This window comes from Vulpes vulpes, chromosome 15, assembly GCF_048418805.1.
Source record: "Vulpes vulpes isolate BD-2025 chromosome 15, VulVul3, whole genome shotgun sequence".
Classification (NCBI taxonomy): Eukaryota; Metazoa; Chordata; class Mammalia; order Carnivora; family Canidae; genus Vulpes; species Vulpes vulpes.
This window is the reverse complement of record NC_132794.1, coordinates 48,145,890-48,163,964: the sequence shown is the minus strand read 5'-3', so window position 1 is coordinate 48,163,964 and position 18,075 is coordinate 48,145,890. Positions and strand designations below refer to the sequence as shown.

The 18,075-nt window shown below is 37.5% G+C and overlaps 1 protein-coding gene across 12 annotated transcripts in view; it reads right to left on the bottom strand.

Moving 5' to 3' along the window:
- Positions 1-18,075, bottom strand: part of NUSAP1 (nucleolar and spindle associated protein 1) — a 78,542-nt gene that overhangs the window by 59,213 nt on the left and 1,254 nt on the right. For 2 of the 12 annotated variants that reach the window (XR_003234998.2, XR_003235000.2), the window contains exons 2-4: positions 16,865-16,945; positions 9,819-9,993; positions 1,686-9,546 (exon numbers count right to left, since the gene is read on the bottom strand). The gene's annotated coding sequence lies outside the window, so the exon portion shown is untranslated. Of the gene's footprint in view, positions 1-1,685; positions 9,547-9,818; positions 9,994-16,400; positions 16,551-16,864; positions 16,946-18,075 lie in introns of those variants that run through there. The other 10 variants (XR_003234999.2, XR_011997343.1, XR_011997342.1 and 7 more) reach the window with 8 other exon arrangements.

Here is an 18,075-nt window from a genome sequence, read left to right as displayed (position 1 = left end):
TGCCTGGTTGGCTCAGAAGACCATGTGACTCTTGATCTCCAGCCCCCACAATGACTGTAGGGATTACTTAAATAAATCTTTAAAAAACAGGGCTGTAGTGAAGATTCAATAAATTAAGAAATACATCTAATGTAATTACAGCAGTGCTTAGCACATACTAGGTGCTCAAAAAATATCTTTATGCATGTGGATGTTCATGTATTAGACATAAAACAAAGCTTTATCTTTCACAGTATTCTGCAACCTGCATTTCACACAATAAATATCACAACTTTCCACACCAGCCCATATGCAAACTATTTTATTTAAGACCTGTATGATTTAGTGATGTGAATGTATCCAAACCTAACCATTCTTGTATTGGACCCTTGTACCTATCTTTGCAAATCTGTACTGGTATTTCTGTAAGAGTGTGTCCTAAAGTGGGAAAGTCAAAGGCATGTATGTGCATTTACAGTCTTGATTTTCTCTCCCATAAATGTTACACTGATATTATAAATGGTTGGCTCTTTGGGTGGTATAAGAGTTCCTATGAGGGACGCCTGGATGGCTCAACGATGGAGTGCTTGCTTTCATACCCAGGGTGTGATCCTGGTGTCCTGGGGTTGAGTCCCACATCGGGCCCCCTGCATGGAGCCTGCCTCTCTCTCTGTCTCCCACGAATAAACAAAATCTTTAAAAAGTTCCTATGAAAGCCTAACAAACATCAATGATTTATATTAAGATACTGTCTACTTTGCTCCAATGTGATACCATTTAGCATTGTATATATGTTGAATACAGTATTTTCAAAATTCTGTAGTCATAAGAATAAAACTGCATATTGAAATTCCTCCTGAGTTGTAAACTTTTAAGCTCCTGAGTTAACAGTAAAGACTATCTCCATTTTTGTAACCCTAACATCTAGCACAGTACCTGGGATTGGAGTATATCAGTGTGCACTAAATGAATGGTCATAAATCACAGGGAGAACTATTAGATTAGTGATTATACCACAAAAATGACGTAGCTTAGGTTCTTCTCCATTTGAGGATAGCCAATCCCAAGGAAGTTTATAAGATCTGCTTTTTTTTTTTAAGGTCTACTTTCTTACTTTAAACTTGACATAACTTTCCCCTGAATCAAAAAGGAACTTTTTTTTTTTTTAAGTAGGTTCCACCCCCAGAGTGGAGCTTACTCACAACCCTGAGATCAAGACCTGAGCTGAAATCAAGTGTCAGATGCTTAACTGACTCAGCCACACAGGCTACCACCCAATGATCTCCGTGTTAATAAGCCTCTTTAATTAATTTAGCTAATATTTAAATATTCAATGTAAAAGCATTTAAAATGCTTTATATATTTCAGATAGGAAGGATTCCCTGCAATGGTTTTATTAGTACTATTACTGTACTTAGCTATTTTCTTACCAGAAACTAAACATTTTGCTAATTACCTAGCATAAGGTTGGCTCTAAAGGTGGGAATACCTAAGTTTAAATGGAATGCCTCTTTGTTCAGATGGCTGCCAGTTTCCTTGGACTACAGCAGAAACTGCTACAACTTGGTATCAACACCCAAATCTTTGGTCTTTTCTGCTATCTGGAGCCTACCTCAGTCCAGGTCTCTGCCTTGGCTCTTCCCATCTCAGTAACTTACTGCATGATTAGAAATTACCCAATCCAAGTAATGAGTAACACAGTGAAGTTTCAGTGCATTCTCAGCCCATGCTGCTTTATTGCCAAAATATATATATATATATATGTATGTATATATACACACACACACACACACACAGGTGCAGAGTTTCCAACTTGTACAGCAGTCCCCTTTTACATCAAAGAATAAAATTTCTGAAATCCCAAGGATGCATAGATTAAAAAGCTGCCTTTTGTAATACTTATAAACATTCAATGAAATTCTTAACATTATGTACCAATGGTGCAGTGAAAAAATGCAGAACAGCAAGTACAAACAGCAACAACTGTACTTATAGGACAATAAATAAAAACAGGTGAATCACACTGTGACTCTGTAAGCGATGGGTGTTTGTTTTTTTTTTTTCCCCCTCGATGGGTGGTTTTAAGGTAAGTGCCAAGACTATCACTATTAAGGACTGGTGATAATGTATTACTCAGAATACCATTTTTACCCCTGGAAAGAGGAAAATTGATGGCATGGCAAACTATCACCAAAGGAGATAAAACCTTTTGAAAATTGTCAGTAACCTTATAATTCTTTTGATTTTAAAGGAGGTTGAGAAGTAAAAATTCCTAGAGAAATCTGTGATGTTTGTTTGGTATTTAAACTATATGCTTTTGTGGAATAATGGGAACAGAGAGAAACTCTTATTCTATCTTTACTGGTTTCATTAGTTGGCGGATGTAATCAGTAAGTGGCAGAGAAAATTCACATATGAGATATAGTATTTTACTTCCTGTACTTAAGTGGAGTCTAAACACTGCAATGACTGTAAGTCTACTTCAGTTCTGAACTACTGTAAAGTTACCATTTACACTTAAAACAATCCCAAAGGTGTTTGGAGTGAAATCCTACAGCAAAGAAAACAAGTTAAAATGACTTTTAAAAATTTATTTTTCGGGACGCCTGGGTGGCTCAGGGTGTGATCCCGGAGTTCTGGCATCAAGTCCCTCATCAGGCTCCCCGTGGGGAGCCTGCTTCTCCCTCTGCCTTTGTTTGTGTCTCTCAAAAAAAATTATTTTTCAATCATGTAACATAAAACCTGGGAGGGGCCTAGTGAGAATCATCTAGTCTAACTCTGAATTCTCTTCTGTTTAGGCCACTCATGTAGGAATTCCATTTGTACACTATTTGTCATGATCATTTGTACTTAAAAGGGTTATTTCAAAGTCAGGAATCTTCTCAAAAATTTTAAGCTACTACAATACACTGATCTATTTTCTTCATCAAGTAAAATAAATGGCATTTTTTTCAAAATGGGAAAACCTGCTTCTGTTTACCTGGCATTAAAAGCTTTAGGCAACAAATTACGCAGTCTGAGCAAAATATCATGGATAAGGCCCTGGCTATAAGATTAAAAAACACAAAACATTTATATGATACAGTAACAAAAGAGAATCCAAACTATAGACTTGTATTTTTAGCAGTTTCCAAAAAATAATGCAGTCTCCTTTGCTGCGGGGAACGAACTTTATGGCTGGTCAGTACCAGTACCATCCAGAAGAGTTGGCTGGTTATCTGAAAATCCTGGAATATCAGAAATAATGTCCATATTGTTTCCATTCATTTCCAAGACACTAGTTTTAAGAGATCCAAACAAGCCACATAAATTTTATCAGACAAACCCCATACTTAGTTATTTTATATACTCTTCACTGGTAATTCCCTACTTTCCTACCTCTTCTGAAACTCTGCACCTTTCTGATTATTATAGCCATAGCAGCTTATTTATTTATTCAACATGCTTAGTTTGTGCCTTTGTTTTGTTTTTAAACATGCTAGGGGAATAAGGGAACCAGGCAAGAGGTTAGAGGGTGAGCACTGTCATGTTCTCTATTCCTGACAGTTTGAATGTCTTGTGGTTGCCCCTTTTATCTTCTAGCTCCCATTTCAATGGAAGTTAAGATAATCTTTAATTAGAAAATGAAAACTAATAATCCAAACAGTAAATTCAGGCTATTGGTTTAAGTTTCTATTGCTTCATTAATAAACATGTATATATACATATATATGTATATACGTATGTACATACATATATATGTATACACATATATACATATGTATATATATGTATGTATATGTGTATGTATCTACTAGTCACCACATAACACTGGACATTTTCAATCATGCATTAGAATATTAGTACTCTAAAATCAAGACGTCTGGGCCTGCCACTATTGCTTGCATTCAGACTCAGTTTTAATAAACATGCAGAAAAGACCCCTTGATTCAGAGGAATTAGGGGAAATAACAAGTATACATGCAAAGTTTCAACTGAAAATGTTGGTTAATAAAGTGATTGCTTAGAAATGCAGGCAGGGCAGGTGCTCCACATCACAATGCTGCTTCAGAATAGAGGTACAAAAGTCACACATAAAGAGGTTAAAATCAGTACCAAAAGGCTTAATTGCAAATCCTGCCCCTTTTGGGTAGAGAGTGATGTAAAAACTCTGGGAAAGAGAAAATTGAGAGATGTACAGCGTTTTGGAGCAGTAAGTTTTCTTGGCCATTTATTGACAGCTATAGCATAGAAGAGCATAGGTGGCACAGGGATGGTGAAGATGCTCTTAGGCAGAATGGTTTGTGATTCACATTAATAACCTTTATCTGCACAGCCCCCGGGGAAAAGGAGTTTATGAACAGCACAGCTAATATAATGTAAACTCAAAATCAATGCCCTGAAATTTCGCATAGACTTCTGCTTTTGAAAACTATTGGCCAAGGGATTCTTCCACATAGCATATGGTTAATAGCCAAGCAATGTTCTGAATAAACTAGAAATAATTTGCTTGCACCAGCAGCACCATGAGAATGTAAACTCCTCGAGGCCAAGGGTCTCTTCATCTTTTGCATATCACAGGTACACAAAAAGTAAACATGAGACAACATTGAAAAATAATAACCGCGTACTTAGAGACTACAAAAACTTGTAGCACATTTTAACATTTACAATTGTTAACGTGGCTGTTAAGGGGTAGTCTTTGTTTTAAGTAACTAAATTGTTGACATCACTATAATACACAGCGGTGTCCTCATGATCTTGCAGATGACTAAATATTGCTTGGTTATTCCAATGTCTCTAACACCAACTGATGGCGTAGGACATTTAAAGAGGAGCTATAATCAATTTCATAGCCTTCTCCCTATCCTCTGGAGTTGACATATAAGAATTAACTATTCAAGAGGCACTATTTTCTTAAATCCATACCATTTTTAGTTTTTACCCTTGAAAAACAAGGGAATATAGACCCAATCTTTTCAGGGACCTTCAAGGTGCTAAATGGCCAAAATGAACACAAGGTAAAAGGGAGCAAGAAGTCAGCTTCCATTCTACTACATCCTGATGTGAGGTATGTGATTCCTCAGATCAAGAAACTAGTTTGCTGGGCTCTTATTAAGATAAAGAGTCAGAGACCAAAATCCTCAGCATAGCTACATCAGGCAAGGTTTAAAAAAAATCAACATACTGTCTTTGGCTATTCCCTTCAATCCTTTGCTTTACATTGTTAAATTCTAACTCCCCTAAACGAACCACAGGCATAAGGAAAAGCCAGCTATTCAAGTTCTTGGTTTGTTTTTAACCCAAACATACACACACAACAAACTTTTGAAAATGCACCCAGAAAAAAAAAAACTAAAGGAGAAAAGAAAAGGTGACAGAGTGTGCTACTCTGTAAATGCCTATTGCTGAAAAGAGTATCATAAGCAAAATCCCCACATGATAGCTTCAGTGGGGCTACATCAGTAGGAGTACATTTGTTTCCAGGTTAACCACTAGAAAAATTTCATTCAATGGCTCTAACCCTCTGCTATAGGAAACAAATAGGGTATCTAACCTTTAAACTTACACAAAAGTTGCTATTTCTCACACAATGATATATTCACATACATTCAGTTTTAAAAGTACCTTTTATGTTCTTTGCCTAAAACATCTTCTTCCTTTTGTGCAACTCTGTTGGTCACATCACAGAGCTTCACCAAACTCAAGTAGTAATATTTATTCTACTGTACAACTTTGCTAATACAATGTACTATATATGCAAAACTGTTATTGCTACTAAAATTCTACCTCTTGAAAATTATTATTCATTTTATGGCTTTTATTTATTTTTTTGCAATAGGAAGTATCTTTTCCTATATACTGTGCTATTTTGCATTCATTACCTTTTCAGAGGTATTTTTTTAAATGTTTAAATGCTTTTTGGAAATGGATTCTCCCAGGCACTAAACTACTTGAGCCAAGAGTACAACTACTTTAAGTACACTATGAAAATCTAAACCTGGGTCCCTGGATATCTGCTGCTGCAGAGTCTATTTGTTTAAGCTTGCTTCTGTACAGGAGACATACCACATTAGTTTTGCATTTCATATCATAGTAACTATACAATCTCTTTCAATAAATCCTGAACTCTCCTAATACTGAGATTTAAAAATCACCTCAGAAAACTGCCCGTTTCAAGTTCTCAAGGCAGCTTTTAGAGGTAGGAATTTCTTTTCCACAGAAAGCTATCTTATGCTTTCAGAACAAAACAACTTTTATGTCTACACAGAAAAAAGTGAGTGCTGAAGTGGCTTACTATAACCAAGCAAAATAGATAGTTATTACATGATAACCTGCATCGGCTCCATCTAGCTACATTCCAATTCTCGTGAAAAGGTCTGGAATCCTATCAACACACAATTAGATCATGAAATAGGAAAAGCCTGTGACAAATTAATATAGTACACAGAACTACTGATCAGTGTTTTTCCTTAACAATTAGCATGCTGCAAATAGGAAACATAAATGGTCTGCGGATAGAAAAATAATACTCGACTAGACTAACATAGCATCTCAGTAAGACATGCAAAATAAAAAATAATTTCTTGATGCAAAAGGAGTGTATTAAATAATAAACCTACAAGACACACAATGTGAAAACAGCATAAAAACAATACTTCAAACTAAGAGAGCAAGCAGAATCATGAAATGGGGCCTCATTTTGATTTGAGGTTTCATAAGACACGAAGGCAGCTGGTTTCCAGCTACCTCAGAGAAAGCTTATCCTCAAACACAATATCTCACACTGTGATCCTACAGTTCTATTCATAAATAAGTCTTTTTGGCCTTAATCTCCTTTCCCCAGGGAGAGTATAATGATTCAGATATTTATGAAAAAAGAAAAAGTCTCAATTTCCACTCATTTTACACTATTGGTTATTATCAATAATTCATCCTGAAGTTTAAATTATTACTAGGCTCATGCACTAACTAATCCCTAACATGGCACTACAATATGCTACCAAGCACTAATGCTTACAAAACTATACACATCTCAAAATGGAAGACATTGGTGATTTTGTTGTTCTTAAACAACTTGTAACATTTGTCCACAAGTATTAAAATATACATATATATATTTCTATTGCACATATCCCGTTTTTATTTAACTTTTTAAAAGAAAAACTGCCAGCTGACATAGATGAGCAAAGAGAAGTAGGCACAGCTACTGACTGAGGTGTAGTCCTGCCTAAAATTATAGCTTTTCTCATCAAGAAGGGGACAAAATAGACGAGGGGGAAAAACGTAGGCGTATTAAGTAAACACTGGGTCAGTACACCCTGGCGTATACATATTTTGTTAGATACTATCTGGTGACAACCATTAAAGATACAAAGAACAACTTCAACGAGAGAATTCAACAGTGGTTATTATAGCTATGAAATAAAAAATAAAAAGCAACTGGAGAAGATGAGTCTGATACATATTCAAACAAATGCACCAGAGTTGGTTTCACTGGTACTGACAGTATGAAGTCCCTATTCCCTGCCAAATGATCCTACCCAAAAACACTGCAAAAGGGATATGAGGAAGATGGGTAAAAGACAATTGAGAATATAAATTCTCAACCTACCAATAGGACTCATGTATGTAGGTTCCTTTCTGTCTTTAACAAATTCTAAAACAGTAAAAGAAAATATCAGGAAGTTGGCAGAGAAGTTACTTAGAGTAAAATTTAAGTTACCTTTATCCAGTTACTTCTATGCTTCACGACTCAGTATTTTCCCTCAAAGGAAATTATATCTATATTATATAATTATTTTACTAAAAAGCTTTATGTCCATTCAAATAGGTTGACCAATTTAACCAATCATTAAGAGTGCTCAACAATTTCCATTTTGGGCTGTTTTTATCATTTCTAAATTTTGGTAAATCTGCCCTAAGTTTTTAGCATCACATCATGTATGACCCTAGGCAAATTCCCTAAATCACAGATATGATCTAAGATAATTTGTTCTTAATTACACCTAAGAAGTTTCAAATTCTTTCTCACAAAGACTCAAAGTTTCTTTCCTTTTATGTAAAGATCTGACAATGCATATACTCTGGTCCTCTGTTGATTTGGAAGCAAGAATAGCTTTACACTATAGTCTGTTCATCACATGGTGTAAGTTTTAAGGGGAAGAAAGAAAATCCACATTTTATTGAACTATTTTTCTTGTTCAAGGTTTTTTTCTAGACCCTGAATTTCTTCTAAATCAACTACAAATTTGGGAACATTGCGAATGAAGTCCACTCTTTGATGAGAAAGTTCAGTTCCAACTGGGGAAAGTTACCTGAGTCCCAGCCTTTATAGTCTAACATTACACCTCACTTGGAAAAATAAACCAAACATCCAAGTACCCATCTTGGGTCAAAGGAAAAACGTTATGTTTTTAGAAAACTGGAGCTACAGAATATAAAATGCCACGAAGTCAGATCGAGCTGCATAAGGCATTTTTGCTTCTTTTTCACTGGAAACTCCCCTCCCCTTCTTCCATGCCCAAAGTTGAAGGCAGGTCATACTAGAGGATCTGCCATATTTTCTGGACAGAAAAACCACTTAAGCCACATTTGTTCCTGCCTTCGCAGCATGGAAAACCAAGTCTCAAATACATGTAAGAGTCCAAAAAAAGAATGAAGTTATTTGCAATATAGCAGCCTCTCTCATCTGAGGGAGGTGAACAGGGTTCCACCTGGACTTGAAACTAGCTGTTTTGTTTCCCTTTTCCAACCTTTCAGTAAACCCAAGCATGCATTCATAGAGTTAGCAAATGTACAATGTGATCCTTCCTTAGGAAAATGAAAAATCATTTAAAAATGTCCAAAGACTTCTGAGATAGAAGCCAACAACTTCCTTCTCTAGGAGAAAAATCCCTCTTCTTGTCCAAAATGTAGATTTACACATGTAAAGATGTGTATTTTACAGAGATTCTGTTAACCTCACATTATCTTGTCTTTATGCTTCTTTGTCACATCAAAGGTTTTACTGCAAAATTGGACCTTTGTTCGTTTCCAGCAAATGTACTTCACAGGATGAGTCAAGATTGAGATATTTAATATCTGTAGTTTTTAACCATCTCTTTCATTTCATATTAGAACGCACATTTTGAATTTACTCCTTGCAGACTCAACTGTGCTTATGACAGTAGCTGAAACTAGAAGACATTAAAAAAAAAACAAAACCTGATGTCATCCATACTTGCTATTTATTTAGTCTTCTTGTTTGGAACAAAAGGTAAAGAATTCACAAACACCAACATCTAAAAGCACCGGTTTCAAATTTAACATCAGCTTCAGCTTCCAAAATAATTTCTTTATAATTAGGCAAAAAAGCAGAACAAGCAGGTCAGTTGCTTCTTTCTTCTTGGAGAACTGAGCAAGACAATTGCATCCTAGGAGCTTCTCAAGGTTGAATCTGAGAAGTGGAACAAAAAGAAAAGCAGCCTTTTCTGATCCAAATCATGGAGGTAAAAATGTGTAGAGAAGAGAGATCCACATTTCAAGAATAGGGAAAATGGCTGGATAAAAGGAGGACTACCTACTCCAGGAGACAACAGAGAATCCCTGGAAATACAAAATAAATTTAAAACAGCAAGGTTAAGACAGGTAGTTCTGCATGAGCTTACTTTTAAGAATGATATTTAAAAACACACAGAAATCATATTTTAGATTACACACTGTCTACAAGAAAATGTCCAACCATAACACCAAATTCAGTACTGTCATCAAAACAGCAGCAATAGTCAGAAAAAAATATTTAACTATAATACAAAAGTTATATTTATATAAAAGCTTGTGTTATAGAATAAGAGATATTCGTATCTAGGGATGCTTACTTAGGTGGATCAATTGGTTAGGACATCTGACTCTTGATTTCGCTCAGGTCATGATCTCAGGGTCATTAAAATGAGCCTTATGTTGGGCTCCACGCTGGTTGTGCAGTCCGCTTAGGATTCTCTCTCTTCCTCTGCTCCTTCCTCCTCCTCCCACTCCCCCTTGCATGCTTTCCTTCTAAAAAAAAGGTACACATGTCCATTTTCTATTATGCAAATAATGTACTCCAAGTTTTTACAGCCATAAAATGATTCTACACAGAACATCTGTATTTAAAAGCAGTTGTACTCCAAATCTGATGTAAATACTTATACTCAAAACCATGTATATCATCTTACTTTGAATTACCTTCAACAACATAAGACCAACAGGAAAAGTAGGAAAAGTCTTGAAAAATAGGGGTGCCTGGCTGGTTCAGTCAGAAGAACATACGATTCTCGATCTCAGAGTTGTGAATTCTAGTACCATGTTGGGTGTAGAGATTACATAAGTAAATAAAACTTAAAAAAAAATCCAATTTTTTTTTTTGGGTAAGATATACTCACAAGTAAAATAGTGTGTACTATACCATGGTCACAAATATAAACATGTAAAAACATTAGCAGTTCATTGCTAAACATAACATTTTTAAAACTGCAAATATTGGGACACCTGGGTGGCTCAGCGGTTGCGCACTGGCTCAGGGAATGATCACGGAGTTCTGGGAGTTCTGGGATCCAATGAGTCCCACATCATGCTCTGTGCAGGGGGCCTGCTTCTCCCTCTGCCTATGTCTCTTCCTCTGTGTCTTTCATGAATAAATAAATAAAATCTTTAAAAAATTTAAAAAACCCGGGGATCCCTGTGTGGCTCAGCAGTTTAGCGCCTGCCTTTGGCCCAGGACGCGATCCTGGAGTCCCGGGATTGAGTCCCGCATGGGCTCCTGGCATGGAGCCTACTTTTCCCTCCTCCTGTGTCTCTGCCTCTCTTCTCTCTTTCTCTGTGTCTATCATGAATAACTAAGTAAATAAATCTTTAAAAAAATTTTTTTAAAAACCCTACAAATGTTTACAAAATAAATCAGACAAACAAGGACAAATACTGTATAATTCCATATACATGAAGTACCTAAAATAGACAAAGAGGTTACTAGGAGCTGGTAGGACAGTGGAGGGGGAGTTACTGATTAATGAATTTCTGTTTGGGATGATTAATAAATTCTGGAAATAGGTAGTGATGGTTGCACAACAATATGAATATACTTAACATACTTAATGCCATACAACTGTACATTTAAAAGTATTAAAATGATAAATCTATTTTTCTTTAAAGATAGCAGGCCCTTTTATTTTTATTTTATTTATTTATTCATGAGAGACACAGAGGGGGCGGGGGGCACAGACACAGGCAGAGGGAGAAGCAGGCTCCATGCAGGGAGCCCAACATGGGACTCAATCCCAGGTCTCCAGGATCACACCCTGGGCCGAAGGCGGTGCTAAACCACTGAGCCACCCGGGCTGCCCTAAAATAATTCTATCTAAACCAAACAAGCACCAAAGAAGAGCACCTTTTCTAAATCCTTGGAATTTACAGTAATGAGCAAGAAGAAATTAAGTAACAGAGTCTTTTATTTTTTTTTTTAAAGATTTTATTTATTTATTCATGAGACACACAGAGAGAGGCAGAGACACAGGCAGAGGGAGAAGCAGGCTCCATGCAGGGAGCCAGACGTGGGACTCGATCCCGGGTCTCCAGGATCATGACCTGGGCTGAAGGCGGCGCTAAACCTCTGAGCCACTCAATAACAGAGACTTAAATAATTAATAGGTCGAAGAAGAAATGACAGGGGAAATTAGAAAATGCCTTGAGATATATGAAAACAACACAAAACCAGAACTTATGGGATGTAGTGAAACCAGTGCTAAGAGGGAAAATTATAGCTATAAATGCTTACATTAAAAAAAAGACCTCAAACCAGCAACCTAACTTTAAACCTTAGGAACCAGGATGCCTGGGTGGCTCAGCAGCTGAGCATCTGCCTTTGCCTCCAGAGTTGCTGGATTGAATCCCACATCGGGCTCTTGCATGGAAGCCTGCTTCTCCTCCCTCTGCCTGTGTCTCTGCCTCTCTCTGTGTCTCTCATGAATAAATAAATAAAATCTTTTAATAATAATAATGATAATAATAATAAATCTTAGGAACTAGAGAAAGAATAAACTAAGCCCAAAGCTACCAAGAAGGAAGGAAAAAATAAACATCAGAGCAGAGATAAATAAGAGAACAGAAAAATAGATAAAACCAATGAAACTAAAATTCGGTTCTGACAACCCCTGAATTTGCAGCCAATTGATCAGAAGTGCAGGTGGCCTGGGAATCCTCCTAAGTGTGCCTATCTTCTACAGTGAGAGCAGTCTTGGGGCACCTGACTGGCTCAGTCTGTAGAGCACGTGACTCTTAATCTCAAGGTCATGAATTCAAGGGTATTGAACCTACTTAAAAAAACAAAAACAGCAAAACCTCCATATATTAAAGTGAGGGCAATCTTGCTGGGACCTGTGCATTGACTTGTGGGGTCTGCATCAACTCTGGATGATTAGTGTCAGAACACTATTGCAGTATGCTAATTGGTGTGAAAATAGTGGCCACTTGAACAAGGAAGAAATGATGAATGACTTCTGAGACAGTCATAGATGGGACTGTGACTTTAGCACTGTTCTCTGTGCTGCTTATTCTGGGAGAAGCCAGATAGATGCTGTTATCAGGAAGACATTCAAGCAGCGTTGGAAGAGGCTGACAAGGGAACGAGGGCTTTCTACCACCAGCATGAATACATCAACCATGGTAATGAACCACCATGGAATGAAGTACTGCCACCCCAGCCAATATCTTGACTGCAACCTTAGAAGAGAACCAAGCCAGACCCACATAAACTGTGAGAGATAATACATGTTCACTGTTGTTTTAATTTTAGGTAATCTGTTATGTACCATTAGATAACTAATACACTGCTTCCTTTAAGGACAGGAAGAATGATCTATCATGGGAGTTAAGTACTCCATTAAAAAAAATTCTTTCTTACTTTGCTATATAAATACAGAACACATTTTTGGATATCCTTATCATTCCAGTTAAGTTTTTAAGTGCTTCATTAAAATACTACTGGGCCTCCTGGGCAGTTTCTGCCTCCAGAAATAGATAGACTCTCCTAATGTAAAATCACTGCCTGAGCAAAAATTTAACTTCTCAGCCAATCAACATGTATTGAGTGCTTCTATTCTTTGAAAATTTTAAATTATTTATTTGAATAGGTAACAAAAGCACATAATAAGAAAAGGTACAAGCAGATATACAATGTTTCTTCCATATCCTTTTAGATATTCTAAGGTTATGTAATATCTGTGTAAGTAGATTTATTTTCTCCCTACAAATTAAAGTACACTATACACCTTGTTCTGCACCTTGCTTTTCCCTTCAATGTATATTAGTGATCATTCCATATCATTATTAAAGCCATCAGTATTAAAGGTACCTGGGGTACCTGCGTGGCTCAGTGGTTGAGCATCTGCCTTTGGCTCAGGGTGTGATCCCAGAGTCCAGGATCGAGTCTCATATGGGGCTCCCCGCAAAAAGCCTGCTTCTCCCTCTGCCAGTGTCTCTGCCTTTCTCTCTGTGTGTCTCTCATGAATAAATAAATCTTTAAAAAAATTATTTGAGAGAGACAGAGAGAGAAAGAGAGAGAGAGAGGGTGAATGTGTGGGCATAGCACACACACAAGTTTGAGAGACAAAGGGAGAGGGAGAGAGAAAATCCCAATCAGCACAGAGCCTAACATGGGTGGGGCTCAATCTCACAACCCTGAGATCAAGACAGGAGCTGAAACTGAAACCAAGAGTTGGACACTTAACCAACTTGCACCACCCAGGCGCCCCCTATCTAACTGGATTTAATTAAGTATCTAAATTCAAGTAACAGGGATCCCTGGGTGGCGCAGCGGTTTGGCGCCTGCCTTTGGCCCAGGGCACGATCCTGGAGACCCGGGATCGAATCCCACGTCGGGCTCTCGGTGCATGGAGCCTGCTTCTCCCTCCGCCTGTGTCTCTGCCTCTCTCTCTCTCTGTGACTATCATAAATAAATAAAAATTAAAAAATTAAAAAAAAAAAGAAATCCATATAAAAAAATAAATAAATAAATAAATTCAAGTAACAAAGCCTCTGCTGTGAAGTCATGGTACTCTATCACCTAAAGTTGTCCTAACAGTTTTTATTCCTTTTCTTAATATTGTAATACAGATCTTCCTTATGATCTGATAAACCCATCCTATGTTGAAAATATCCTAAGTCAAAAATGCATTCAACACACCTAACTTACCAAACCTCATAGCTTAGCCTAGCCTACCTTAAATGTGCTCAGAAAACTTATATTACCCTGCTGTTGGGCATATTTATCTAACCCAAAGCTTATGTGAAAATAAATTATTGAATATCTCATAGAATTTATTGAATACTGTACTAAAAGTTAATAACACAACCATTATATGTGTACTGCGTGTTTACCCTCATGGAGCACATGGCTGACTTGCAGCTATGGCTTGCTGCCAGTGCCCAGCACCATAAAAGCATTATACTACATATTGCTACCCAGGGAATAGGTCAAAATTTAAAAACTGAAGTATGATTTCCACTGAATATGTACCACTTTTGCACCACCGAAAAGGCAAAAAACAGGTGGGGTGCCCAGTGTTATATGCTTCTGTGTAAAACTATTCAAACAAACCAAGCTCAGTTGGTTAAGCTTCTGCCTTCAGCTCAGGTCATGATACCAGGGTCCTGGAATCAAGTCCCTCTCCCTTTGCCCCTCTCCCTGCATGTGTTCTCTCTCTCAAGTAAATAAATAAAATCTTCTTTTAATAAAATCTTAAAAAAAATTTTTTTTCCTCAGGGTGGTCCCGGGTGGCTCAGCGGTTTAGAGCCGCCTTCAGCCCTGGGCGTGATCCTGGATACCCAGGATCCAGTCCCACACCAGGAGCCTGCTTGGAGCCTACTTCTCCCTCTGCCTGTGTCTCTGCCTCTCTCTCTCATGAATAAATAAATAAAATCTTTAAAAAAGTTTTTTTCCTTAAAGGCAAAAAAATTGTTAAGGGGTGTCAGGGACTATCTGTATAGCTGGAATTTTCTAATTACTTATTTTTCAATTTGTTTTTATTGTGGTAAAATACATATAATTTAAAATTTATCACCCTCACCCCCCCCCCCTTTTTAAGATTTTATTTATTTATTCATGAGAGACACACAGAGAGAGAGGCAGAGACACACAGGCAGAGGGGGAAGCAGGCTCCATGCAGGGAGCCCAACGTATGACCAGATCCCCAGTCTCCAGGATCACGCCCTGGGCTGAAGGCGGCGCTAAACTGCTGAGCCACCAGGGTTGCCCCATCTTCACCCTTTTTAAGTATTCAGTACATTCAAATTGTTGTGCAAGGATCACCACCTTCCACTTCCAGAACTTTTTTCATTTGCAAAACTGAAACTCTGCCCCCATTAAATAATAATTCCCAATTTCGCATTCTTGAAGCCCCTGACAACAACCATCCTACTTACTGTCTTTATGATTTTGACTGTTCTTAAGTACCTTTTAAGTGATATACAATATTTTAATCCTTAAAGCTGCTGTACATTGAATGATTTCCAAGTAATACAATCAATGTACATGACTAAGTAGATCTTATAAATTGAACTGTGTCCTCCACAAATTCACAAATTGAAGTCCTAATCCCTAATACCTCAAAATGTGACCTTATTCGGAAATAGTCATTACAGGTATAGCTAAAATGAGGTCATTCTGGAGCAGAGTGGGCCCCTAACCTGACTAGTGTCCTCATAAAAGAGAGAACTTAGGGCACAGACATATACACAGGGAGAATGCCATGTGAAGACTAGAGTCATGCTGCCACAAGCCAAGGAACCATCAAAAGTTAGAAAAAGGGCCTGAAACACATCCTTCCCTCGTACCTTCAAAGGGACTATAGCCCTGCCAACACCTTGATTTTGGATGTTGTATCTCCAAAGCTGTGAGACAATATCAATTTATTTTGGTTGTTCTAAGTCACCCAGTTTGTTATGGCAGCCCTAGGAAACTAATATAGTAAGTATGAACCCGATTTTACAGACAAGGTTATTATCAATTATAAAAGCATGTATCACCGCTTGCTCTTTGAGCAAAAGAACATACTTAAATCTGTGGTAAATTTGGAAAACAGCGACACTTGGCATAGAATAGACTCACATCTAGTAATAGTAAAGGCATACTGAAAAGCTTTAGAAATTAAAGATTAGGGATCCCTGGGTGGCGCAGTGGTTTGGCGCTTGCCTTTGGCCCAGGGCGCGATCTTGGAGACCCGGGATCGAATCCCACATCAGGCTCCCGGTGCATGGAGCCTGCTTCTCCCTCTGCCTGTGTCTCTGCCTCTCTCTCTCTCTCTGTCTGTGTGACTATCATAAATAAAAATTAAAAAAAAAAAAAAAAAAAGAAATTAAAGATTAAAATATCAATATTTATCTATAATTCCAACAAGTGAACATATTCTAAAATTTCCCTAGTGAGACACCTGGGTGGCTCAGCAGATGAGCGTTTGCCTTTGGCTTTAGGTGCAATCCCTGAGTTCCGGGATTGAGTTCCACATCAGGCTCCCTGCGAGGAGTCTCCTTCTCCTTCTGCCTATGTCTCTGCCTTCTCTCTGTGTCTCTCATGAATAAATCTTTAAGAAAAAAAATAATAAAAAGAAATTTCCCTAGTAACATTTATATTTTATCAGTTGATCTCCAATTTAATTAAATCTGTACCTTTTTATTTATCCAATAAAAATTACTGGTTTGGGCAAATGATCAAGTTTTTCTTTTCTTTTTTATACTTGATATGTTACCTTTACTGAAAATATAAGATTTAGCTTAAATGTAAATAATTTCTAGTCATTTTTGATACTCATTTTCTGAAGAAGCTTATTGTTCTATCTAGCTATTTTTCAAGCTGCTTAAACAGTATCTGGAAGCATTAGCCACTATTATTACTCACTTGCCGAATCCTGAGTTCAGAATTTTGTTTTCTTCTCAAGATGAATACCAAAGCACCTGGAAGCCAAAGAAAATGTTCTTCCTGTGATAAGGAAAAATATAAACGTTATATGCTTCTGTGTAAAACTATTTAAACAAACCAAGCTATTTGAAAAAACATCACCATGGGTCACCTGGGTGGCTCAGTTGTTTGAGGGTCCAACTCTTGGTTTCTGCTCAGGTCATGATATCATGGGTCTTGGAATCTAGCCCCAGGTAGGGCTCCAACCTCAGCTGTGTGTGTGTATATGTGTGCCTGCTGGATTCATTCCCTCTGCTCCTCCCCCCACTCATGCTCTCTCTGGCTCTCCCTCTCTAAAATGAATAAATAAATCTTTCCAAAAAAAAAATATTCAGACGAATAGTCAGAGGGATGCCTGGGTGGCTCAGTGGTTGAGCGTCCACCTTTGGCTCAGGACATGATTTGGGGTCCAGGGATTGAGTCCCACATTGAGCTCCCTGCATGGAGCCTGCTTCTCCTTCTGCCTATGTCTCTGTCTCTCTCTTCTTGTGTCTCTCATGAATAAATAAAAGCTTAAAAAAAAAAAAAAAAAAGGACTAGTCAGAAGTTACTCTTTACCTACACTGGAACTAATTTAATAAAGATGTCAAAGCTCTTGAATCAGTGGTTCCCACTAAGAATTTGATGATGCTGTGATTCTTTTTCTCACAAAAGACCTTTGCTTCAATATAGAAGACCACACCCGTTATAAGATAGGAAAGAATAATGTTCTGTTCCTTTCCTCTGCCTGGTGTATCTCTCTTCTGCTAGATGAAATTGAAAAAAAAAAAAAATAATAACTGACAAAAGCCAGTGAAAGGTCTTATTTATAAGGAAGCTATTTCTTTACAAAGTATTTCCAGTGTGGCTAAATCAAGGACCAGCAAAGAGCATACAGAAACATTCATTCCGATTATGACACATCAATCAAACTGGATCCAACTAACATGCCAATTTTATTTTTTATTTTTTTAACATGCCAATTTTATTTTATTTTTATTTTTTTAAAGCTTTATTTATTTATTTATGATAGAGAGAGAGAGAGGGGCAGAGACACATGCAGAGGGAGAAGCAGGCTCCATGCCGGGAGCCCGACGCGGGCCAAAGGCAGGCGCGAAACCGCTGAGCCACCCAGGGATCCCCTAACATGCCAATTTTAAATAGGCTTCACC